The sequence below is a fragment of the Triticum aestivum genome, chromosome 5D (assembly GCF_018294505.1).
Source record: "Triticum aestivum cultivar Chinese Spring chromosome 5D, IWGSC CS RefSeq v2.1, whole genome shotgun sequence".
Classification (NCBI taxonomy): domain Eukaryota; kingdom Viridiplantae; phylum Streptophyta; class Magnoliopsida; order Poales; family Poaceae; genus Triticum; species Triticum aestivum.
The window spans coordinates 13,809,551-13,834,879 of record NC_057808.1 but is presented as its reverse complement, the minus strand read 5'-3'; the positions used below and the strand labels follow the sequence as shown (position 1 = coordinate 13,834,879).

The window sequence follows — 25,329 nt, the reverse complement described above, 5'->3', positions numbered from 1 at the left end:
TGGTCTCAGTATACTGGGACCGAACATCCGATGCCCTTGAGCGACCAGTTGAAGCAATTGGTCGAGCTTCACAAGGCGGCTGAACTGGCCATGAAGGGTCTCATAGTCCGGATGTGGCCTGGCGAGCCCCTGCCTAGCAGCTATTTTGGCCTGGTAAGGCGGCTTGTGAATGCCTGCCCACGGTTTGAAGTCATAAAGCGGTCCGTCTGCATTGAGGGTGCGCGCAGGGCTTTTGCCCGAGCGTAAGTGCACTGGGCGAAGATGGACGCCGAAAAGCTGGTGAAGGAAGGGCCGCCGGAGGGCAAGGAGCATCGCCACCCCGAAAAGTATTATGACAGTGTTCTGAAGGGTGCTCGCCTTGTGGCGGAGGAATGTGCTAAGGATATAATATTTGAATGAATGTACTCATGTGATCCTGTAATATGAAAACGAGTTCATGTGCACTATATAACGCTTGTTGATTTAAAATATTACCTTTTGTGCGGCCGTTTATAAAATTTGAGAGTTGGCGAGTCGTCGGCTTCTGCCCCCATGTAACTAGTACCGAGGTGTTCGGGATAAACCTGATCACTCTTTATCCCCGTTTTGGGTCCTTCGAAGGAGGTGTTCAGCACAACGAACCAGGCAATCGGACTATAAAGCTTTATCGCTCTCACTTAGCCATAGAAGTCTATAATTTTAAATTTTGGCGAAGCCCCTAGTATTCGGAAGGCCGAACTTGGGGCGCTATGTACGCCTAAATCGGACAAGGCCGACTCTTCGCCCGAAGCGGAAAAAATCTTTAAGGATTTGAGACCTCTCGAATAGCGACCAGCTCTCGCCGCATCATGACAGTCAGTTTTCGGCTTTCTCTACTGAGGTGCTCGTCCGAAAGAACCGGGACACAATCGCAGTAGTTCTCCCAGTGCTACCTTAGCCGATATAGCGGAACGTAAGGTACCAAAACATGGGAGCCGGGCAAACCCAACTATTGACCCAAGACATGATTCGGAGCTGATGCATATAATGCTATAAGTTCGGGGTGCCGCACTGTCGAAAGTGTTCGGACTTTTCATGCCGTGTTATGGGGTACACTGAAGCCCCTGGCGCACTGGACGTATCAGAATATACGGGTGCAATTTGTCGTAAATAAGCAGACAAGGGAAAAAGATGAGATAATATAATAATGAGCTAATGCTGTACATTGTTATTTAAGTGATACGTCAAAACGTATGTATACAAGTAGTGCAATAAGTAAAAATAGACCTTTTTGACATGTCCTATCCAAGGGTAAGCTGTGTGTGGGTATGCAAAACAGGTATAGTGATCGTTATCAGAGACCACCTGGGGATTCCCTTGTACGTCAAAGCTTCTTGCTTCCTTGGTGTTTCCTTCCCGTGACGGGTCCGATAATCAGACGATCGGAGAGGGCCTTCAGAGAATAGGGGCCTGAAAGGAAGAAAATGTTAAAGGTATACGGGTCCTGAAGCGGTCGAGCCGCATTGTGGGCCGTGTCGTAGCCGTGCCTCCGCCTATGCCCATGGTATCTTGAGTGCGTAATTATGTACGCGCGGCGCAAATTTCGCCGCTTGACTGGGACTAGGACGGAGGCCGAATTGCTAGGCGAGCTCTGAACGTGCCTGGTGTTCCTGTTGCAGGGTACTCCGGACTCGCTTGAAGGTGTCCGGGGGCTTTTTCGCCGAATTGGCGGTTTGCCTCAGAAGGCTTCTTTGCACTTCTGCTGCAAGGGCAGCGGTGTGCTCCTCCGTACGGAGCAAGCGTTCTGTGTTTCCATTAACTGTTATAACCCCACGAGGTCCTGGCATTTTGAGCTTGAGGTATGCATAATGCGGTACCGCGTTGAATCTGGCGAATGCGGTTCGTCCGAGCAGTGCGTGATAGCCACTGCGGAAGGGGACGATATCGAAGATTAACTCCTCGCTTCGGAAGTTGTCCGGAGATCCGAAGACCACTTCCAGTGTGATTGAGCCCGTGCAACAGACCTCTACACTTGGTATGACACCTTTAAAGGTGGTTTTTGTCGGTTTGATCCTTGAGGGGTCTATACCCATTTTGCGCACTGTATCCTGATAGAGCAGGTTCAGGCTGCTGCCACCATCCATAAGGATTCGAGTGAGGTGAAATCCGTCAATGATGGGGTCAAGGACCAATGCGGCAGAACCGCCATGACGGATACTAGTGGGGTGGTCCCTGCGATCGAAAGTGATCGGACAAGAAGACCATGGGTTGAACTTTGGGGAGACTGGCTCCATCGCATAGACGTCCCTTAGTGCACGCTTCCATTCCCGCTTGGGAATATGGGTTGCGTATATCATGTTCACCGTTTTCACTTGGGGAGGAAATTTCTTCTGTCCTCCTGTGTTCGGCGGCCGGGGCTCCTCCTCGTCGTCGCTATGCAGCCCCTTTTCCTTGTTTTCGGCATTCAACTTGCCGGCCTGTTTGAACACCCAGCATTCTCTGTTGGTGTGGTTGGCTGGCTTATCGGGTGTGCCGTGAATTTGACACGAGCGATCGAGTATGCGGTCCAAACTGGACGGGTCCGGATTGCTTCTTTTGAACGGCTTTTTCCGCTGACCGGATTTAGAGCCGCTGAATCTGGCATTAACTGTCGTGTCTTCGGTGTTATCGCCGTTGTTGCGGCGCTTGTGTCTGTTGCGACGTGGCCTGCCATTGCTATCTTTGGCATCTGAATTGACAGGGTTTCTTGATGTGTTATTGCTGCGAGCCAGCCAGCTGTCCTCGCCCGCACAAAAGCGGGTCATGAGTGTCGTGAGGGCTGCCATGGACTTCGGTTTCTCTTGGCCGAGGTGTCGGGCGAGCCACTCATCGCGGATGTTATGCTTAAATGCCGCTAAGGCCTCGGCATCCGGACAGTCGACAATTTGGTTCTTTTTAGTTAGGAACCGAGTCCAGAATTTCCTGGCTGATTCCCCCGGCTGTTGGGTTATGTGACTCAAGTCATCGGCATCCGGTGGTCGCACATAAGTTCCCTGGAAGTTGTCAAGGAATGCGTCTTCCAAATTCTCCCAACTGCCAATGGAGTTTGCCGGCAGGCTATTCAGCTAATGCCAAGCCGGCCCTTTGAGTTTTAGTGGGAGGTACTTGATGGCATGTAGATCGTCACCGCGGGCCATGTGGATGTGGAGGAGGAAATCTTCAATCCATACCGCGGGGTCTGTTGTGCCATCGTATGATTCAATGTTCACGGGTTTAAAACCTTCTGGGAATTCGTGATCCATTACTTCGTCAGTGAAGCATAGGGGGTGTGCGGCGCCTCTATGCCGGGCTATGTCGCGACGCAGTTCATACGAGTCTTGTCTGCTGTATTCGGCCCTGCCGGATTTGCTTTTAGTATATCCGGCGTGACGGTCGTCGTCACGCGTTGGGGCGCGCCCCCGTGATCTGTAGATCGATCTTGCATGTCCTGCTTTGTTTTTAATACGTCTCGCAAGTCCTGCGTGTTACCCCGGGCCTTGGTATTTTTTTTTAACTGGCGACGGGGTGCGGGCTGGACTTCGGCCTGATATGCCGCTTTGTCTCGGCCACAAGGTGGCCGGTCAGCCGTATCATACGCTGGAAGCATAGGCTTTAATGCTTCCTCCTCGAGTTGGGGTAGCAACCTGCGCTTTGAGTAACTTTTGGTTGGGCACTCGAGTTCGTATTCCTCGGCCGCCAGGACCTCAGTCCATCTATCCTCTAGCAGATCTTGGTCAGCTTGAAGCTGTTGTTGCTTTTTCTTCAGGCTTTTTGCTGTGGCTATAAGCCGGCGCTTGAAGCGCTCCTGCTCGACGGGATCCTCAGGCACGATAAATTCTTCGTCGCCGAGGCTCACCTCGTTTTCGGAGAGAGGCATGTAATTGTCATCCTCTGATTCTCCGTCTGCTGCCTGTTCCTTAGGGCTAGCTTGCCCATCCTCCCGCTCGAAGCCTGGCTGGAGGGGATTGTCTTCGTCTTCGGCACTCTCTACAGCGTTATTGTCTCTTGTGTCGGTATCGCTGCGTTTGCTATGGCGGGGCTTAGAGCGGCGCCGATGATGCCGGTGCTTAGATTGCTTCTCGGGGGGATTATCCTCCATTGCCTTATTGCCATCGCTTTCTTTGGGGGTGTCCACCATGTATATATCATATGATGAGGTGGCATTCCAGCGCCCTGTGAGCGGTGGTTCCTGTTCGTCTCCTGCATCGTCGTCCATACCGTCGATGTCTTCGGAGCCGAAATCGAGCATGTCGGTTAAGTCGTCGACAGTGGCTATTAAGTGGGTGGTGGGTGGGTAACGAATTTCTTCGTCGTCCGCTTCCCACTCAAGCCGGACATAGTTCGGCCAAGGGTCTTCTGACAAGGAGAGAGACCTTAATGAATTTAGCACGTCGCCCAGGGGCGAGTGCTGAAAGATATCCGCGGAGGAAAACTCCATGATCGGTGCCCAATTAGATTCGATAGGCACGGACGCAGGCGGTTCAGAGCCCGTGGCCGGGAACGAATCCAAGTGTCCGGCAACACAGGTTTCATAGGACGTGAAGTCAGTATTCGGCTCTATCGCCGCTGAGTGTGCGGCCTCCGTGGCGGGGTCCATCCACCCATCCTCGGACGGCGCGATCTGCTCCGGCTTGAGGGCCGGAGTAGCTACAGGTGTGATCTCCCGAACACCGTCTGATGACAGAGCTAAGTCATGCTCATCGTGACTGTGCGGCGCACCTGACATGGGTTTGAATCCGTCGAAGATCAAGTCTCCGCGGATGTCGGCAGTATAGTTCAAGCTTCCAAACCTGACCTGATGGCCAGGGGCGTAGCTCTCGATCTGCTCCAGATGGCCAAGCGAGTTGGCCCGCAGTGCGAAGCCGCCGAATACGAAGATCTGTCCGGGGAGAAAAACCTCACCCTGGATCGCATCATTGCCGATGATCGAAGGAGCCATCAAGCCTTATGGTGACGGCACAGTGGAACTCTCAATGAAAGCACCAATGTCGGTGTCAAAACCGGCGGATCTCGGGTAGGGGGTCCCGAACTGTGCGTCTAAGGCGGATGGTAACAGGAGGCGGGGGACACAATGTTTACCCAGGTTCGGGCCCTCTCGATGGAGGTAATACCCTACTTCCTCCTTGATTGATCTTGATGATATGAGTATTACAAGAGTTGATCTACCACGAGATCGTAGAGGCTAAACCCTAGAAGCTAGCCTATGCTTATGATTGTTGTTGTCCTACGGACTAAACCCTCCGGTTTATATAGACACCGGAGGGGGCTAGGGTTACACAGAGTCGGTTACAAGGGAGGAGATCTACATATCCGAATTGCCAAGCTTGCCTTCCATGCAAAGGAGAGTCCCATTCGGACACGGGACGAAGTCTTCAATCTTGTATCTTCATAGTCCAACAGTCCGGCCAAAGCATATAGTCCGACTGTCCGAGGACCACCTAATCCAGGACTCCCTCACTTATCACACCCGATCATCACGTGGTGTCTCAGCACGAAGAACTGTTGCAACGGTGCATACTCAGGGAGAACACTTATACCTTGAAATTTTAGTAAGGGATCATCTTATAAGGCTACCGCCGAACTAAGCAAAATAAGACGTATAAAAGATAAACATCACATGTAATCAAAATATGTGACATGATATGGCCATCATCATCTTGTGCCTTTGATCTCCATCTCCAAAGTACTGTCATGATCTCCATCGTCACAAGCATGACACCATGATCTCCATCATCTTGATCTCTATCAACGTGTCGTCACATGGTCGTCTCGCCAACTATTGCTTTTGCAACTATTGTTATCGCATAGCGATAAAGTAAAGCAATTATATGATGCTTGCATCTTATGCAATAAAGAGACAACCATAAGGCTACTGCCAGTTGCCGATAACTTTAACAAAACATGATCATCTCATACAACAATTTATATCTCATCACGTCTTGACCATATCACTATTAGAAATATGCCCTAGAGGCAATAATAAATTGGTTATTATTATATTTCCTTGTTCATGATAATCGTTTATTATCCATGCTAAAATTGTATTGATAGGAAACTCAGATACATGTGTGGATACATAGACAACACCATGTCCCTAGTAAGCCTCTAGTTGACTAGCTCGTTGATCCATAGATGGTTACGGTTTCCTGACCATGGACATTGGATGTCATTGATAACGGGATCACATCATTAGGAGAATGATGTGATGGACAAGACCCAATCCTAAGCCTAGCACAAGATCGTGTAGTTCGTCTGCTAAAGCTTTTCTAATGTCAAGTATCATTTCCTTAGACCATGAGATTGTGCAACTCCCGGATACTGTAGGAATGCTTTGGGTGTACCAAACGTCACAACGTAACTGGGTGGCTATAAAGGTGCACTACAGGTATCTCCGAAAGTGTCTGTTGGGTTGGCATGAATCGAGACTGGGATTTGTCACTCCGTGTAAACGGAGAGGTATCTCTGGGCCCACTCGGTAAAACATCATCATAATGTGCACAATGTGACCAAGGAGTTGATCACGGGATGATGTGTTACGGAACGAGTAAAGAGACTTGCCGGTAACGAGATTGAACAAGGTATCGATACCGACGATCGAATCTCGGGCAAGTACTATACCGGTAGACAAAGGGAATTGTATACGGGATTGATTGAATCCTTGACATCGTGGTTCATCCGATGAGATCATTGTGGAACATGTGGGAGCCAACATGGGTATCTAGATCCCGCTATTGGTTATTGGCCGGAGAACGTCTCGGTCATGTCTGCATGGTTCCCGAACCCGTAGGGTCTACACACTTAAGGTTCGATGACGCTAGGGTTATAGGGAATAGATATACGTGGTTACCGAATGTTGTTCGGAGTCCCGAATGAGATCCCGGACGTCACGAGGAGTTCCGGAATGGTCCGGAGGTAAAGATTTATATATGGGAAGTCCTGTTTTGGTCACCGGAAAAGTTTCGGGTGCTATCGGTAACGTACCGGGACCACCGGGAGGGTCCCGGGGATCCACCAGGTGGGGCCACCGGCCCCAGAGGGCTGCATGGGCCAAGTGTGGGAGGGGACCAGCCCTAGGTGAGCTGGTGCGCCCCCCCCCCCACCAAGGCCCAAGGCAAGGAGAGAAGGGAAAAGGGGAAACCCTAGGCTCAGATGGGCCTAAGGCCCACCTAGTGGTGCGCCCCCCCTCTCTCCCCCCTTGGCCGCCCCTCCAAGTCCCATCTAGGGCTGGCCGCCACCCCTAGAGATGGAAACCTAGGTGAGGGCGCAGCCCCTCCCTTTCCCCTATATATAGTGGGGGTTTGGGGCTGCCATAGACACGAGAACATCTCCCTCATGGTGCAGCCCTACCCCTCTCCCTCCTCGTCTCTTGCGGTGCTTGGCGAAGCCCTGCTGGAGTACCGCGCTCCTCCACCACCACCACGCCGTCGTGCTGCTGCTGGATGGAGTCTTCCCCAACCTCTCCCTCTCTCCTTGCTGGATCAAGGCATGGGAGACGTCATCGGGCTGCACGTGTGTTGAACGCGGAGGCGCCGTGGTTCGGCGCTTAGATCGGAATCAACCGCGATCTGATTCGCTACGAGTACGACTCCTTCATCCGCGTTCTTGCAACGCTTCCGCTTAGCGATCTACAAGGGTATGTAGATGCACTCCCCTTCCCTTGTTGCTAGATTACTCCATAGATTGATCTTGGTGATGCGTAGAAAATTTTGAATTTCTGTTACGTTCCCCAACAGTGGTATCAGAGCTAGGTCTATGCGTAGTTTCTATGCACGAGTAGAACACAAAGTAGTTGTGGGCGTCGATTTTGTCAATTTACTTGCCGTTACTAGTCTTATCTTGATTCGGCGGCATCGTGGGATGAAGCCGCCCGGACCGACCTTACACGTACTCTTACGTGAGACAGGTTCCACCGACTGACATGCACTAGTTGCATAAGGTGGCTAGCGGGTGTCTGTCTCTCCCACTTTAGTCGGATCGGATTCGATGAAAAGGGTCCTTATGAAGGGTAAATAGAAATTGGCATATCACGTTGTGGCCTTTGCGTAGGTAAGAAACGTTCTTGCTAGAAACCCATAGCAGCCACGTAAAACATGCAACAACAATTAGAGGACGTCTAACTTGTTTTTGCAGGGTATGCTATGTGATGTGATATGGCCAAAAGGATGTGATGAATGATATATGTGATGTATGAGATTGATCATGTTCTTGTAATAGGAATCACGACTTGCATGTCGATGAGTATGACAACCGGCAGGAGCCATAGGAGTTGTCTTAATTTATTGTATGACCTGCGTGCCAATGAAAACGCCATGTAATTACTTTACTTTATTGCTAACCGTTAGCCATAGTAGTAGAAGTAATAGTTGGCGAGACAACTTCATGAAGACACGATGATGGAGATCATGATGATGGAGATCATGGTGTCATGCCGGTGACGAAGGTGATCATGTCGCGCCTCAAAGATGGAGATCAAAGGCGCAAGATGATATTGGCCATATCACGTCACTTTATGATTTGCATGTGATGTTTGTCATGTTTACATCTTATTTGCTTAGAACGACGGTAGCATAAATAAGATGATCCCTCACTAAAATTCAAGAGACGTGTTCCCCCTAACTGTGCACCGTTGCGAAGGTTCGTTGTTTCGAAGCACCACGTGATGATCGGGTGTGATAGATTCTAACGTTCGCATACAATGGGTGTTGACGAGCCTAGCATGTACAGACATGGCCTCGGAACACATGCGAAACACTTAGGTTGACTTGACGAGCCTAGCATGTACAGACATGGCCTCGGAACACAAGAGATCGAAAGGTCGAACATGAGTCGTATAGTAGATGCGATCAACATGGAGATGTTCACCGATGATGACTAGTCCGTCTCACGTGATGATCAGACACGGCCTAGTTTGACTTGGATCATGTATCACTTAGATGACTAGAGGGATGTCTATCTGAGTGGGAGTTCATTAAATAATCAGATGAACTTAATTATCATGAACATAGTCAAAAGGTCTTTGCAAATTGTGTCATAACTTACGCTTTAGTTCTACTGTTTAGATATGTTCCTAGAGAAAATTTAGTTGAAAGTTGATAGTAGCAATTATGCGGACTGGGTCCGTGAACTGAGGATTGTCCTCATTGCTGCACAGAAGGCTTATGTCCTTAATGCACCGCTCGGTGTGCTGAACCTCAGCGTCGTCTGTAGATGTTGCGAAACATCTGACATACACGTTTTGATGACTACGTGATAGTTCAGTGTGTGATGCTAACGGTTTAAAATTGTGGCGACAAGACGGTTTTGAAACGTCGCAGAACATATGAGATGTTCCAAAGACTGAAATTGGGATTTCAGACTAATGCCCACGTCAAGAGGTATGAGACCTCTGACAAGTTTCTTAAGCCTGCAAACTAAGGGAGAAAAGCTCAATCGTTGAGCATGTGCTCAGATTGTCTGAGTACTACAATCGCTTGAATCGAGTGGGAGTTAATCTTCCAGATGAGATAGTGATGGTTCTCGATAGTCACTGCCACCAAGCTATTAGAGCTTCGTGATGAACTATAACATATCAGGGATAGACATGATGATCCTTGAGCAACTCGCGATGTTTGACACCGCGAAAGTAGAAATCAAGAAGGAGCATCAATTGTTGATGGTTAGTAAAACCACTAGTTTCTAGAAGGGCAAGGGCAAAAGGGATACTTCATGAAACAGCAAATCATTTGCTGCTCTAGTGAAGAATCCCAAGGTTGAACCCAAACCCGAGACTAAGTGCTTCTGTAATGAGGGGAACGGTCACTGAAGCAGAACTACCCTAGATACTTGGTAGATGAGAAGGCAGGCAAGGTCGACAGAAGTATATTGGATATACATTATATGAATGTGTACTTTACTAGTACTCCTAGCAGCACCAGGGTATTAGATACCGGTTCGGTTGCTAAGTGTTAGTAACTCGAAATAAAAGCTGCGGAATAAACGGAGACTAGCTAAAGGTGAGATGACGATATGTGTTGGAAGTGTTTCCAAGGTTGATGAGATCAAGCATCGCATGCTCCCTCTACCATCGAGATTGGTGTTAAACCTAAATAATTGTTATTTGGTGTTTGCGTTGAGCATAAACATGATTGGATTATGTTTATCGCAATACGGTTATTCATTTAAGGAGAATAATGGTTACTCTGTTTATTTGAATAATACCTTCAATGGTCTTGCACCTAAAATGAATCTCGATCGCAGTGATACACATGTTCGTGCCAAAAGATATAAAATAGTAATGATAGTACCACATACTTGTGGCACTGCCATTTGAGTCATATTGGTATAGAACGCATGAAGAAGCTCCATGTAGATGGATCTTTGGACTCACTCGTTTTTGAAAAGATTGAGACATGCGAACCATGTCTATTGGTATATATGCATGAAGAAACTCCATGCAGATGGATCATTTGGACTCACTTGATTTTGAATCACTTGAGACATGCAAATCATACCACATGGGCAAGATGACTGAAAGGCCTCGTTTTCAGTAAGATGAAACAAGAGAGCAACTTGTTGGAAGTAATACATTTTGATGTGTGCAGTCCAATGAGTGCTGAGGCATGCAGTGGATATCGTTATGTTCTTACTTCACAGATCATTTGAGTAGATGCTGAGTGTATTTACTTGATGAAACACAAGTCTAAATTATTAAAAGGTTCAAGTAATTTCAGAGTGAAGTTGAAAGATCGTCGTGACAAGAGGATAAAATGTCTATGATATGATCATAGAGATATCTGAGTTACGAGTTTGGCACACAATTAAGACATTGTGGAAAGTGTTTCACAATTAATACCGCCTGGAACACCACAATGTGATGGTGTGTCCGAACATCATAACTGCACCCTATTGGATATGGTGCATACCATGATGTCTCTTATCGAATTACCACTATCGTTTATGGGTTAGGCATTAGAGACAACCGCATTCACTTTAAATAGGGCACCACGCAATTCCGTTGAGACGACACTGTTTAGAGAAACCTAAGTTGTCGTTTCTTAAAAGTTTGGGGTTGCGATGCTTATGTGAAAAAGTTTCAGGCTGATAAGCTCGAACCCAAAGCAGATAAATGCATCTTCATAGAATACCCAAAACAGTTGGGTATACCTCCTGTTTCAGATCTGGAAGTAAACAGGTCCTTTCTCGAGAAAAAGTTTCTCTCGAAAGAATTGAGTGGGAGGATGGTGGAGACTTGATGAGGTTATTGAACCATGACTTCAACTAGTGTGTAGCAGGGCACAGGAAGTTGTTCCTGTGGCACCTACACCAATTGAAGTGGAAGCTTGTGATAGTGATCATGAAACTTCGGATCAAGTCACTACCAAACCTCGTAGGTCGATAAGGATGCGTACTACTTCAGAGTGGTACATAATCCTGTCTTGGAAGTCATGTTGCTAGACAACAATGAACCTACGAGCTATGGAGAAGCGATGGTGGGCCCGGATTCCGACGAATGGCTCGAGGCCATGAAATCCGAGAGAGGATCCATGTATAAAAGCAAAGTATAGACTTTGGAAGAAATACTTGATGGTCGTAAGGCTGTTGGGTGCAGATGGATTTTAAAAGGAAGACAGAAAATGATGGTAAGTGTCACCATTAAGAAAGCTCGGCTTGTCGTTAAGATGTTTTCCGACAAGTTCAAGGAGTTGACTGCGATGAGACTTTCTCACTCGTAGCGATGCTAAGAGTCTGTTGGAATTATATTAGCAGTTACTGCATTATTTATGAAATCTTGCAGATAGGATGTCAAAACATTGTTTCCTTGACGATTTTCTTGAGGAAAGGTTGTATGTGATACAACCAAAGGTTTTGTCAATCCTGAAAGATGCTAACAAGTATGCAAAGCTCCAGCAATCCTTCTAAGGACTGGAGTAAGCATCTCGGAGTTGGAATGTACGCTTTGATGAGATGATCAAAGATTTTGGGTTTATACAAAGTTTATGAGAAACTTGTATTTCCAAACAAGTGAGTGGGAGCACTATAGAATTTTTGATGAGTATATGTTGTTAACATATTGTTGATTAGAAATGATGTAGAATTTCTGGAAAGCATACAGGGTTATTTGAAAAGTGTTTTTCAATGGAAAACCTGGATTAAGCTACTTGAACATTGAGCATCAAGATCTATAAGGATAGATCAAAACCCGCTTAATAGTACTTTCAAATGAATACATACCGTGACAAGATTTTGAAGGAGTTCAAAATAGACCAGCAAAGAAGGAGTTCTTGGCTGTGTTACAAGGTGTGAGTATTGAGTAAGACTCAAGACCTGACCACAGCAGAAGAGAGAGAAAGGACGAAGGTCGTCCCCTATGCTTTAGACGTAGGCTCTACAGTATGCTATGCTGTGTACCGCACATGAAGTGTGCCTTGCCATGAGTTAGTCAAGGGGTACAATAGTGATCCGGGAATGGATCACATGACAGCGGTCGAACTTATCCTTAGTATCTAGTGGACTAAGGAATTTTCTCGATTATGGAGGTGGAAAAGGAGTTCGTCGTAAAGGGTTACGTCGATGCAAACTTTGACACTAATCCGGATGACTCTGAGTAGTAAACCGGATTCGTATAGTAGAGCAGTTATTTGGAATAGCTCCAAGTAGCGCGTGGTAGCTGCATCTACAAGATGACATAGATATTCGTAAAGCACACACGGATCTGAAAGGTTCAGATCCGTTGACTAATAACCTCTCTCACAAGCGAGATATGAACAAACCCCATGGGTGTTGGATTCATTACAATCACATGGAGATGTGAACTAGATTATTGACTCTAGTAAACTCTTGGGTATTAATCACATGGCGATGTGAACTAGATTATTGACTCTAGTGCAAGTGGGAGACTGTTAGAAATATGCCCTAGAGGCAATAATAAATTGGTTATTATTATATTTCCTTGTTCATGATAATCGTTTATTATCCATGCTAAAATTGTATTGATAGGAAACTCAGATACATGTGTGGATACATAGACAACACCATGTCCCTAGTAAGCCTCTAGTTGACTAGCTCGTTGATCAATAGATGGTTACGGTTTCCTGACCATGGACATTGGATGTCGTTGATAACGGGATCACATCATTAGGAGAATGATGTGATGGACAAGACCCAATCCTAAGCCTAGCACAAGATCGTGTAGTTTGTCTGCTAAAGCTTTTCTAATGTCAAGTATCATTTCCTTAGACCATGAGATTGTGCAACTCCCGGATACCGTAGGAATGCTTTGGGTGTACCAAACGTCACAACGTAACTGGGTGGCTATAAAGGTGCACTACAGGTATCTCCGAAAGTGTCTGTTGGGTTGGCACGAATCGAGACTGGGATTTGTCACTCCGTGTAAACGGAGAGGTATCTCTGGGCCCACTCGGTAGGACATCATCATAATGTGCACAATGTGACCAAGGAGTTGATCACGGGATGATGTGTTATGGAACGAGTAAAGAGACTTGCCGGTAACGAGATTGAACAAGGTATCGGGATACCGACGATCGAATCTCGGGCAAGTACTATACCGGTAGACAAAGGGAATTGTATACGGGATTGATTGAATCCTTGACATCGTGGTTCATCCGATGAGATCATCGTGGAACATGTGGGAGCCAACATGGGTATCCAGATCCCGCTGTTGGTTATTGGCCGGAGAACGTCTCGGTCATGTCTGCATGGTTCCCGAACCCGTAGGGTCTACACACTTAAGGTTCGATGACGCTAGGGTTATAGGGAATAGATATACGTGGTTACCGAATGTTGTTCGGAGTCCCGGATGAGATCCCGGACGTCACGAGGAGTCCCGGAATGGTCCGGAGGTAAAGATTTATATATGGGAAGTCCTGTTTTGGTCACCGGAAAAGTTTCGGGTGCTATCGGTAACGTACCGGGACCACCGGGAGGGTCCCGGGGGTCCACCAGGTGGGGCCACCAGCCCCAGAGGGCTGCGTGGGCCATGTGTGGGAGGGGACCAGCCCCAGGTGAGCTGGTGCGCCCCCCCACCAAGGCCCAAGGCGAGGAGAGAAGGGAAAAGGGGAAACCCTAGGCTCAGATGGGCCTAAGGCCCACCTAGTGGTGCGCCCCCCCTCTCTCCCCCCTTGGCCGCCCCTCCAAGTCCCATCTAGGGCTGGCCGCCACCCCTAGAGGTGGAAACCTAGGTGGGGGCGCAGCCCCTTTCTTTCCCCTATATATAGTGGGGGTTTGGGGCTGCCATAGACACGAGAACATTCCCTCATGGCGCAGCCCTACCCCTCTCCCTCCTCGTCTCTTGCGGTGCTTGGCGAAGCCCTGCTAGAGTACCGCGCTCCTCCACCACCACCACGCCGTCGTGCTGCTGCTGGACGGAGTCTTCCCCAACCTCTCCCTCTCTCCTTGCTGGATCAAGGCATGGGAGACGTCACCGGGCTGCACGTGTGTTGAACGCGGAGGCGCCGTGGTTCGGCGCTTAGATCGGAATCAACCGCGATCTAATTCGCTACGAGTATGACTCCTTCATCCACGTTCTTGCAACGCTTCTGCTTAGCGATCTACAAGGGTATGTAGATGCACTCCCCTTCCCTTGTTGCTAGATTACTCCATAGATTGATCTTGGTGATGCGTAGAAAATTTTGAATTTCTGCTATGTTCCCCAACAATCACATCACAACATGCCCTGCAAAAACAAGTTAGACGTCCTCTACTTTGTTGTTGCAAGTTTTACGTGGCTGCTACGGGCTTAGCAAGAACCGTTCTTACCTACGCATCAAAACCACAACGATTTTTCGTCAAGTGTGTTGTTTTAACCTTCAACAAGGACCGGGCGTAGCCACACTCGATTCAACTAAAGTTGGAGAAACTGACACCCGCCAGTCACCTGTGTGCGAAGCACGTCGGTAGAACTAATCTCGCGTAAGCATACGCGTAATGTCGGTCCGGACCGCTTCATCCAACAATACCGCCGAATCAAAGTATGACATGCTGGTAAGCAGTATGACTATTATCGCCCACAACTCATTTGTGTTCTACTCGCGCATATAATATCTACGCATAGACCTGGCTTTGATGCCACTGTTGGGGAATGCAGTAATTTCAAAAAAAATCCTACGCACACGCAAGATCTATCATGGTGATGCATAGCAACGAGAGGTGAGAGTGTAGTCCACGTACCCTCGTAGACCGTAAGCGGAAGCGTTATGACAACGCGGTTGATGTAGTCGTACGTCTTCACGATCCGACCAATCCTAGTACCGAAAGTACGGCACCTCCGTGATCAGCACACGTTCAGCTCGGTGACGTCCCACGAACTCTCGATCCAGCTGAGTGTCTAGGGAGAGCTTTGTCAGCACGATGGCGTGATGACGATGATGATGAAGCTACCAGCGCAGGGCTTCGCCTAAGCACTGCAACGATATGACCGAGGTGGATTATGGTGGAGGAGGGCACCGCACACGGCTAAGACAATGTCAACTTGTGTGTCTTTGGGGTGTCCCCCTCCCCCGTATATAAAGGAGGGGAGGAGGAGGAGGGCCGGCCTCATAGGGCGCGCCCAAGGGGGGGATTCCTACTCCTAGTAGGAGTAGGTTTCCCCCCTTTCCTTGTCCAAGTATTAGAGAAAGGAAGGAGAGGAAGAAGAGAAGGAAAGGGGGGCCGGCCCCCTAGTCCAATTCGGTTTGGGCTAGGGGGGCGCGTGCCCCACCTTGGCCTGCCTCCTCTCTTTCACTACTAGGCCCATGAAGACCCAATACTTCCCCCGGCGAATTCTCGTAATTCTCCGGTACTCCGAAAAATAGCCGAATCACTCGAAACCTTTCCGATGTCCGAATATAGCCTTCCAATATATCGATCTTTACGTCTCGACCATTTCTAGACTCCTCGTCATGTCCGTGATCTCATCAGGGACTCCGAACAACCTTTGGTACATCAAATCACATAACTCATAATACAAATCATCATCGAACGTTAAGCGTGCGGACCCTACGGGTTCGAGAACTATGTAGACATGACCGAGACATATCTCCGGTCAATAACCAATAGTGGAACCTGGATGCTCATATTGGCTCCTACATATTCTACGAAGATCTTTATCGGTCAAACCGCATAACAACATATGTTGTTCCCTTTGTCATCGGTATGTTACTTGCCCGAGATTCGATCGCCGGTATCATCATACCTAGTTCAATCTCGTTACCGGCAAGTCTCTTTACTCGTTCCGTAATGCATCATCCCGCAACTAACTCATTAGTCACATTGCTTGCAAGGCTTATAGTGATGCCCATTACCGAGAGGGCCCAAAGATACCTCTCCGATACACGGAGTGACAAATCCTAATCTCGATCTATGCCAACCCAACAAACACCTTCGGAGACACCTGTAGAGCATCTTTATAATCACCCAGTTACGTTGTGACGTTTGATAGCACACAAGGTGTTCCTCCAGTATTCGGGACTTGCATAATCGCATAGTCAGAGGAACATGTATAAGTCATGAAGAAAGCAACAGCAATAAAACACAATGATCATAATGCTAAGCTAACGGATGGGTCTTGTCCATCACATCATTCTCTAATGATGTGATCCTGTTCATCAAATGACAACACATGTCTATGGTCAGGAAACATAACCATCTTTGATTAACGAGCTAGTCAAGTAGAGGCATACTAGGGACACTTTGTTTTGTCTATGTATTCACACATGTATCAAGTTTCCGGTTAATAAAATTCCAGCATGAATAATAAACATTTATCATGATATAAGGAAATATAAACAATAACTTTATTATTGCCTCTAGGGCATATTTCCTTCAGGAGGCGGCGTTCCCAAAATCCTCGTTGAGACCGGCGGTGAGGGTGCTGATGAGGAGCTCGTCGCCAACCGTCTCCCCGAGATCGCGGAGGTCATCGGCAAGCTTTTCGGGCGCATGCAAAAATCATCGATGGACGAGTCAAGATGCTGGCACCCGTAAAACTCGTCGTGGAGAAGGACCTTGCGCTGAAGCTTGTTGTCGGTGAAGAGGCCATTGAGCTTGGTCCAGACGGCGTAGGCATCGTCTTCGTCATCCACCACGGTGTGGAAGAGGTCGGTGGAGATGGTGAGGTAGAACCAACGGATGATGGTGGCGTCGAGGATCATCCACTCCTCGTCATGGATCATGAGGGCCGAGTCCGCGGTGCCGTCGACGTGGCCATGAAGGAGGTACTCGCGGAACACCAGCGAAAAATACCGCTTTCAAGCGGAGTAGGAGGCGGTGGATTGATTAAGTTTCACCGGGACGCGCTCGTGGATGTTGAGGTCGCGGACGAGAGTGACATCGGGACCGGCAAACGGGTTGGAGACGGTGAAGGAGGAGGAACTCATGGCTAGTGTTAGGGGTTGCGACGTGTGGCGCGGCGCGGGGTGGAGGTGGTGCGGCGCGGGAGCAGCGCGGGGTGGGGTGGCGGGGGGCTGCGGCGCGGGAGCGGCGCTAGTGGGAGGTGGTCGCGGCGCGGGAGAGCGACGCGGGTGGGAGGTGGTTGCGGCGCGGGGATGGTGCGGCACGGGTGGCGGGAGGGAGCGGAAGCGAGGCGGCGATCGGCGGCTGCGGCGGCTTGGAGAGGCCGCAGCTGCGGCGAAAGGCGCGGTGGTGGGAGACGGCGGCGACTAGCGGCGGCGGCTACCGAGAGGACGGCGGCGGCGGCGACGGCTGGTGGCAGCGGCGGGGAGAAGCGGTGGCGGCGGCGCGTAGAGGCGCGGCGGCGGCTTAGGGTTTAGGATCGTGCTGCAATAGATACCGTGTAGAAGGACAAGTTGTGGGCTGTACAATCGCGATGTATTAATCGGTGCACCAGGCATGTATATATGAGTACAGGGGGCACAACTCAACTATACAGTGAAAACAGAATGTGGGCCTTATACACAATATACACGTACATAATATACTCAACAAATAGATAAAATGCCATATGGCTACCTCAAGGGCAATGAAAAAGATGAAGGAAAATGAGCTTCATGCATCACAAATCCTACTAGGCCACCAACTAAATTGGTTGAACAAATGTTCAGTGACCATCTCTCATGCATCACAAATCTTACAAGGGTTCTGTAATCTGACATGTATGGTGCAAAGCAAAAACAAGTTAGCCATGATCAGCAGAGGCATGATTTTTAAACCTTAGAAGGGTCAAAGGTTGCCAAAGAACTAAATATGCATGTGACTGGGACATGCCTCCCTTGACATGCCTCATTAGGAAGAGGGAATCCAAGCCCATTGCACCGTGAAAGATGAGGTGCAGCCTATAATTGATGAGCTAAAGTGCGGTGCATTCTCAGGAGGAAGGACGCCAAGCTCCGGTTGGACAAGTGTGGGCCAGGCCCAAACGCCATCATTCCTGGCGTCTCCCGTGCAAGCCAAACGCCAGGGATGTTGGCGTGACCAAAAAAGGTCAAATTCGAAATTCTTTTGTAAATGGGGTCAATTCTTGATTAAGTTAGGAAAAAAGGTCAAAAGGGTGATTTCGTCCGTCCCTGGTCGCATATCATTCCCATTCTTCTTAGGAAGAGGTTGAGAATTCAGTACTCCACATGTGGTCCAATACATGTTAGCCCAACTATAGTGAAATCGAGGTTCCACTGCGTGACCCACTACATGGCAGTATACCCTCCTGGTCCGCTCGGTAGCTCAACAGCTTGACACCATCCCTAACCTCAAAGAGGTCCAAACTCGGCTTTGCGAATTGTCCAGTGTTCTCCCGACTTGATGACGGTCATTTGGCCGCGAAAGGTGAGGACCACCAACATCTGAGTGAGAAGGTGTGTCACAAATGTTTTCTCACGGATGTTGTTACCATTGAACTCTTGAAGCTCTTAGCGCAATCAACAAGGAAGACCCAGCTTCGGCGTCCATTGGACGCTCCACCAGGTGTCAAGCCACTCCGCCGAACACCGTCGACTCTAGCTCCTGGCCGCTTGGTACTCTGGCAGCTACAGCGCCTTATTCGCCTTCCAGCTCTCCATGGTCCTCCTTTCCAGCACTACACAGGACGCCAGTTTCAGTGGCGAGATTGCTGACATATCTGGCTCCCACAAGGTCTTTGCTGCCACGAGGCAGCGGCGGGCTGCTCCGACTACTGCATGGCATAGACATCGCAGATTGTGTAGGCGCCGGAGCCAGAGGAAGGACGGGGCATGGCCGGGTTGCAAGACTGCACTGCTGGATACAATGGTCGACGCTGCAAGGGCGGCATGGTTGGTGGCGTGCACCATGGCGCTGATTGGGGAAATACCATTATATTTTGTTTTCGCCTAATATTTCATTTCAGGGTATCCCATAGACTTGACAATTAAATAGAAAAAAATACTAACGATACAACATTGGACCTTTAACATACTAATTCATAAGGCAAGTGGGTATATATAGGGCTATACGTTGTTTTGGTTAGCTAAGCATGTGGCAACTGTGTTGGCAAGTCATTCAAGAAGCGTTCTATTATCTCTCTTTTATCATGTGAGTACGCGCTGCAAAATCATATGATCATTCCATTTGCATGTGTTTGTTACCTCTTGCAGGAAGAGAAGAAAATAATAGTGAAAACTTCACGAAATGAGCTGTTTAATGTCAATTGCATGAAGAAGGGTGAGAAGCTCATGGATGCCCGTTGTACAAATACTCCCATTCTGGCCATATTCAAGACTTGAGATTCATAAAGGTGAAATCAGTATTACCGAACCAAACAGTCTCAGAGAGGAAAGCAAAAGATGAGTATAGCTACACAGTCAATTCATTCATAACTGAGAATAATCTCTTTTAGCCCTCCAATAAGAAAACCAAAACAAGAATAGTTACACAGGCAATTCATTCAGAAAATGCTTCTCATGACTCATCATTTTTATCATGTAAGTACGCATGATAAACATGTCTCTACCAGATGGCTTAGCAACAAGGCTCGCATTCTGCTACAAGAGATTACAGCATCACAGGTACTCTTGCTTTTGCAGCCTTGTGCTTAAAATGCTACTCTAGTGCCAGACCCATGAGTTACATCTATGTTGCCTTGAGATCATCCAAAACCATGGCAGCAGCGTTGCGGTTGCGGTTGAGGTGGCCGGTGTGCCAGGGCTCCTACGGTGGCACTGTTGTTTGTGGTTGATCGCCGGATCTAGGCGGCTAGATCTGGGGCTTTGAAGGCGGTCGAGACAGTGCATAGGTTGTCGGGTGAATTTCTTGAGACGGATCCGAGTGAAAACTTGGTCTTCGGTCGTTGGCCGGAGCCGGTGATGACGATGCCCTTATCATCGTTTCCTTCATGAAGGCATCATCGAGGTACAAATCCCAAACCCACCCAATACCTCCGAGGGAAACCCTAGATCAGTTGATCGGATGACGGTGGCATTCATGTGTCGTTACCCCCTTGGGGGCGGCATTCTTGGAGATGCACTCGGGCTCGAGGGACCAGTGGATGGCTTCTTCGGTGGAGCGGTGTTTCTTTCCACATATTCATGGCGGCGGCTCTTGGCGGCATGGAGCAGCGGAGGCTTGGCGTCAGATGTGTGGTGATGGACACGCGCAGGAGGTCGAGGCTGTCTGGCGTCGTGGTGGCGTCGGCGGCAGCTAGACCGGGCAAGGTTGATGCAGCAGTACAGCTCTGAAAATGGGTTGGTGGCAAGTGGCGGCGGCGGCCTCATACCCGGCAGGCGTCCTGGTTGAGGAGCACGCCGGACTGGTGGGTGCCCATACCCGGCAGGCATCCTGGTTGGGGACCTCAGGTCTTAGATGTTAGGTCTGGTTGCGATGTTTGTTTGGTATTAGGCCCAGACTATCAGCGCCCCTTCATCAATTGGATAGGTGTAGCGACAGTTGTTGCTTAGACGGTGGCTTTAGTCTTACCGTTGTATGACTTTATAAGGTCTTGTAAGAATAATTAATAAAGTGGTCGCATGCATCGCCCAGATGCAGAGGCCGGGGGTCCTCCTCCTTTTCTAAAAAAATGGCAGCGTTGCGGCCCGGGGTGCCCATCACCCCACCGCCTGGGTGCGCACCGCTGCCGCAGAGGTAGAGCCGCTTCACAGTGGTTCTGTAATCTGACATGTATGGTGCAAAGAGAAACAGGTTAGCCATTATCACAAAGGCATGAGTTTTGAACCTTAGAAGAATCAAAGGTTGTGAAACAGAAGGGACCAGAGCACAACTTAATATGCATGTGACTCGAACATACCATCCCATGGCAGGCCTCATCAGGAAGAGGGAATCCAAGCCCATCGCGCCGTGAAAGATGTTGCCACCTGGGAAATGTGAATCGTCTCTCCTTTAAAAAATTCCAACTGGTAAAAGGAAGGAATGATACAGAATGGTATCCGGTCTGCGTGTGTGTGTGGCTTACAAAAGACAAATTTATACATAGTACCAAGAGAGATTACCTGTTAGACCAAACTCCCTTTCAAGATCAGGCGGGCTCAGCAACTCAGCATATCATAGCCTATCGAGGCCTGCTTCGGTAGAACCCCCTCCACAAACCGTATAAGGGCGGTATAGTCATTTCATCAAACCGTATACTCATACGCTTATGTGACACATACGAGACATCATACCCACTTTTTATTAAATTTCAAAAAATAGTGCAGGCACCTTGTATCGAACTCAAGACCTCTTGGTCTAAGGAAGACCACATTAACCAACTAGAACAACCTAATGTTTGGCTGTTTTTACTTCTTTTTTTATTTTCTTCTACTTCAGTTCGCGGCTAGGCCGGCCCATTGTTGAATTGGTACTGTTATTACTATTTCTTTTTCGTTTTTTCTATTTGTCTTTTTTCATTTTTGTTTCTTTTTTATTTTCTAAAAATTCTCACACTTATTTTTTTTTAAATCGCTTTTTAAAATTTTGTTCATAAAGTACAGATATTCGCATTTCAAGAGAATTTTACAGATATGTCAAAAAATTGTTTGTTTAAATAGAAAATGCTCACATCAATATGATTAAATTTCTGAACATCTATTAAATAGAAAAATTGTTCGTTTAAACAAAAATGTTTGTTTATTGTTCGTTTAAATAGGAATATGCTCACATAAAAGAATCGGACACTTTTAAAATTTCTGAGCATCTATTAAATAGAAAAAGGAAAATGAAACTAAATCATTCAACGACCGGTTTACTGTTCTTTTTTGTTTCTTTTCATTCTTGTTGTTTTTCGTTTTTCGTTCTTCATTCTTTTTCTTTCAAAAAATGCCCACATCAATAAAATTGACCCAATTTTTTTTCCACACACTAGTATCACCATGTCAAGCATCCATGATAAGTTTCATTGAATTCTGACCTTTTATACATTTTCTAGGGTTTTCCTAGTGAAAAAAAACCTAAAACACTAGCCGAACGTGACACAACGAGCGTTCGGTGTCCAAATTTCTTCAAATTTTTTATGGAGGCCTGCCATGAGCATGCTCACATGCTGGCAAAAATTGGTGTTATTTCATGCATGGCAAGAAGCACACCATGTTCAAAGGTGGGGTTTGAGTAGGCCGGTAGGGCAAGTCTGGTTGAACTTTTATTTCACACCAATAAAATGAAACCAATTTTCTTCGAAACACTAACATCACCATGCAAAGCATCCATGATAAATTTCATTGAGTTCTGACTTTTTATGCATTTACTAAGGTTTTCCCATGAAAAAAATCCTAAAATACTAACCGAACGTGACACAGTGTGTGTTAGGTGTCCGAATTCCTTCAAATTTTGCATGAAGGCCAACCATGAGCATGGCCACATACTGACAAGTTTTGGTGTCATTTCGTGCATGGCAAGAAGCATATCATGTTCAAAGGTGATGGTTCGGGTAGGCTGGTTGGATGCACTTTTTCACATCAATAAAATGGACTCGAATTTGTTCCACACACTAGTATCACCATGCCAAGCATCCAAGATGAATTTCAAAGAACACTCATTAAGAAAGAGGAGGGAGTTTAATTACAACTTGATTATTGACCTTTAGATAATTTTTAAAATAAATAATTAGGAATTCAAGAAAGTTCACAAAAAAAATTAAAAAGTTCACTGGATTTTAAGAAAGTTCATTGATCAGAAAAAGTAAAACAAGACTTCATCAATTTTCGGAAAAGTTCACAAATTAGAAAAAAAGTTTATCGATTTTGAAAAAAAGTTCATTGATTTTTAAAATCAAATTCATCACTTTTGTAAAAAGTTCAATATTTTTTAAAAAAAATCACTGATTTGAGAAATAGTTCAGGAATTTGGGAAAAAAACTTCACCATTTTTGGAGAAAAAAGTTCACCCACTTTGAAGAAAAATTCACGAATTTAAATATGTTTACGCATTTAAGAAAGAAAAGGGAAAGAAATAAAGAAAAGGAAAAATAAAGAGGAAAAGAAAACCAAACAGGATATAGTGCGCTTTTCCTGTGTTCTATTTTTAGTCAAAACAATATATCTACCACAAGCTGTTCGGTTGCCCAGTTGGTTATTGCGCTTGTGCTAATTACTGCTGGAGTGCGGTTCGAATCCTCTGTGGCACATACTTATTTTTGCTGTTTTAGAAAATAAAAAAACATGATGCATGGGCCGGTCCATCGCGGGAGGATGTGCGCGTTCATTCATGGACTAAAAAAAATGTTTAGCGTATATGTACGGCGAAGAATTTATAAATATGACTATCATGTCCCTTTCTATGAAGAGGTATGGGCTAATCTGAGCCGTCCTTGTGTTTAGAGGGGGTCTACCGAAGCAGAAGTGTAGCCTATCACTGATTTGCTAAAGTGCGGTGCATACTCCTCGATCAAGGAAAATCATCTTTTAGCAAATGATTTCTGAAAATTGGTATCGATCAAAATGGTCAATGATCGGTAGGTGGACACAAATTCAGATAAATAGTTCTCTCCGCACAGTGACGGATCACAATGCCTTAGGGCAAGGGCATCATCGTTTACTCTTTTAAGGTATGAGTAAATAGTATTTGTGGGGCAGTATATACAGCAAGAAGTGTGGGCTGTGGTGAAGTGCAAATATTAAACACACAGTGCATCATTAGACTAAAACGTAAGGCGAATCAACCTACTCTAAGATTCGGATCCTGCCAACTGCCTTCTGACAGTGTGTAAGGTGTGTACTGAACAAAGAGATTAATAACATGCTAACCTGCTCACGGGATAAAGTGGAAGATGGAATTTGAGTCGGTCCATAACTGCACCTTAAGTATATAGACAATACGAGAAATCAAAACATGCAAAGTGACCTCTAAAATGTAAATGTAGTTTACATAGGACAGGTTCCATGTACATTTCTTGCTTCATCGGGGTAGTGAAATTAAATATAACATGGTAGTAAATTTACAAAATTTCAGATATGGGGAAGCAGAAGAAAAATGACATTTTTTTTTCGAAAAGGGGGGACTCCCCGGCCTCTGCATCAGAACGATGCATACGGCCATTTTATTAAACAAATAAATAGGTTCAAACAAGGTCTTAAAGTCTCAAAACGAAATTAAAGAAGAGCTCACACCGAGCTAAAAGGGCTAAAGGACAAACTAGCCATATAAAGGACGCCACAACCGGCTGGCAAAAGAGAGATAGGTAAACTAATTGCCTATCCTATTACATGACCGCCATTCAAACCGGTTGAAGATATCCCGTGCTATCGTCTCCCAGCGGATAGATCCAGTAACCAAACGCTCCCTGGCCTCCGTCGGAGTGAGTAGCGACCACAAACGGATCAACGCCGTGGCTCGGAAAATAACCTGCAAAAAATAAATGTTTGTTGTCCTGTTAAAAACCAAATCATTTCTGCAATTCCAGACTGCCCACAATAAATGACATACCTGGTGGAGAGATGGTCTTATCTAAGACTGAAGGAATTGTCATTTCTATTACAGGCCTTGTGGATGAGACACCATCTGTAGCTTGCTTATATGCTACATCGATTTCCTCCATGCTGAAGAGCAAGTAAAAGTTCCATGTTGAAATGTGACAAGGATTTGGTCTGAAGAAGTGACTGCAGAACTATACAAAAATCATCTCACGCAATAGAATAAGTGGCCAGATCATGATGTAGCTTTTTCCTTAGGAAGAATGCAAAGGCTGATCTACTACTTGGACATGTTATAACTAAGCATGGACAGACTATGCTCTTTATTATCCTAAGGTACTAGCAAAAACATTAACTACTTCAACACATAGATTTAAGTTAACAAATCACTGCATCAAGTTGACATGACAAGCAAGGAACACTAAATGTAAACAGTATAATTTGCTATTGAAGAGTGGCACCATTGAATTAAAAGATCATTTTCCTTGCCCTACTATACTAAATGCCCTCGTGAATGCTTGGAGAAGGTTGAGTGTCATTGCGGATATGTGTACAACCAGATCATAGGAAAGTG

General features: G+C 46.8%; 1 pseudogene; it reads right to left on the bottom strand.

Moving 5' to 3' along the window:
* Positions 1-17,335: 17,335 nt before the first annotated feature.
* LOC123120135 (pyridine nucleotide-disulfide oxidoreductase domain-containing protein 2-like) lies at positions 17,336-24,880 on the bottom strand (annotated as a pseudogene).
* Between the last annotated feature and the right edge of the window lie 449 nt (positions 24,881-25,329).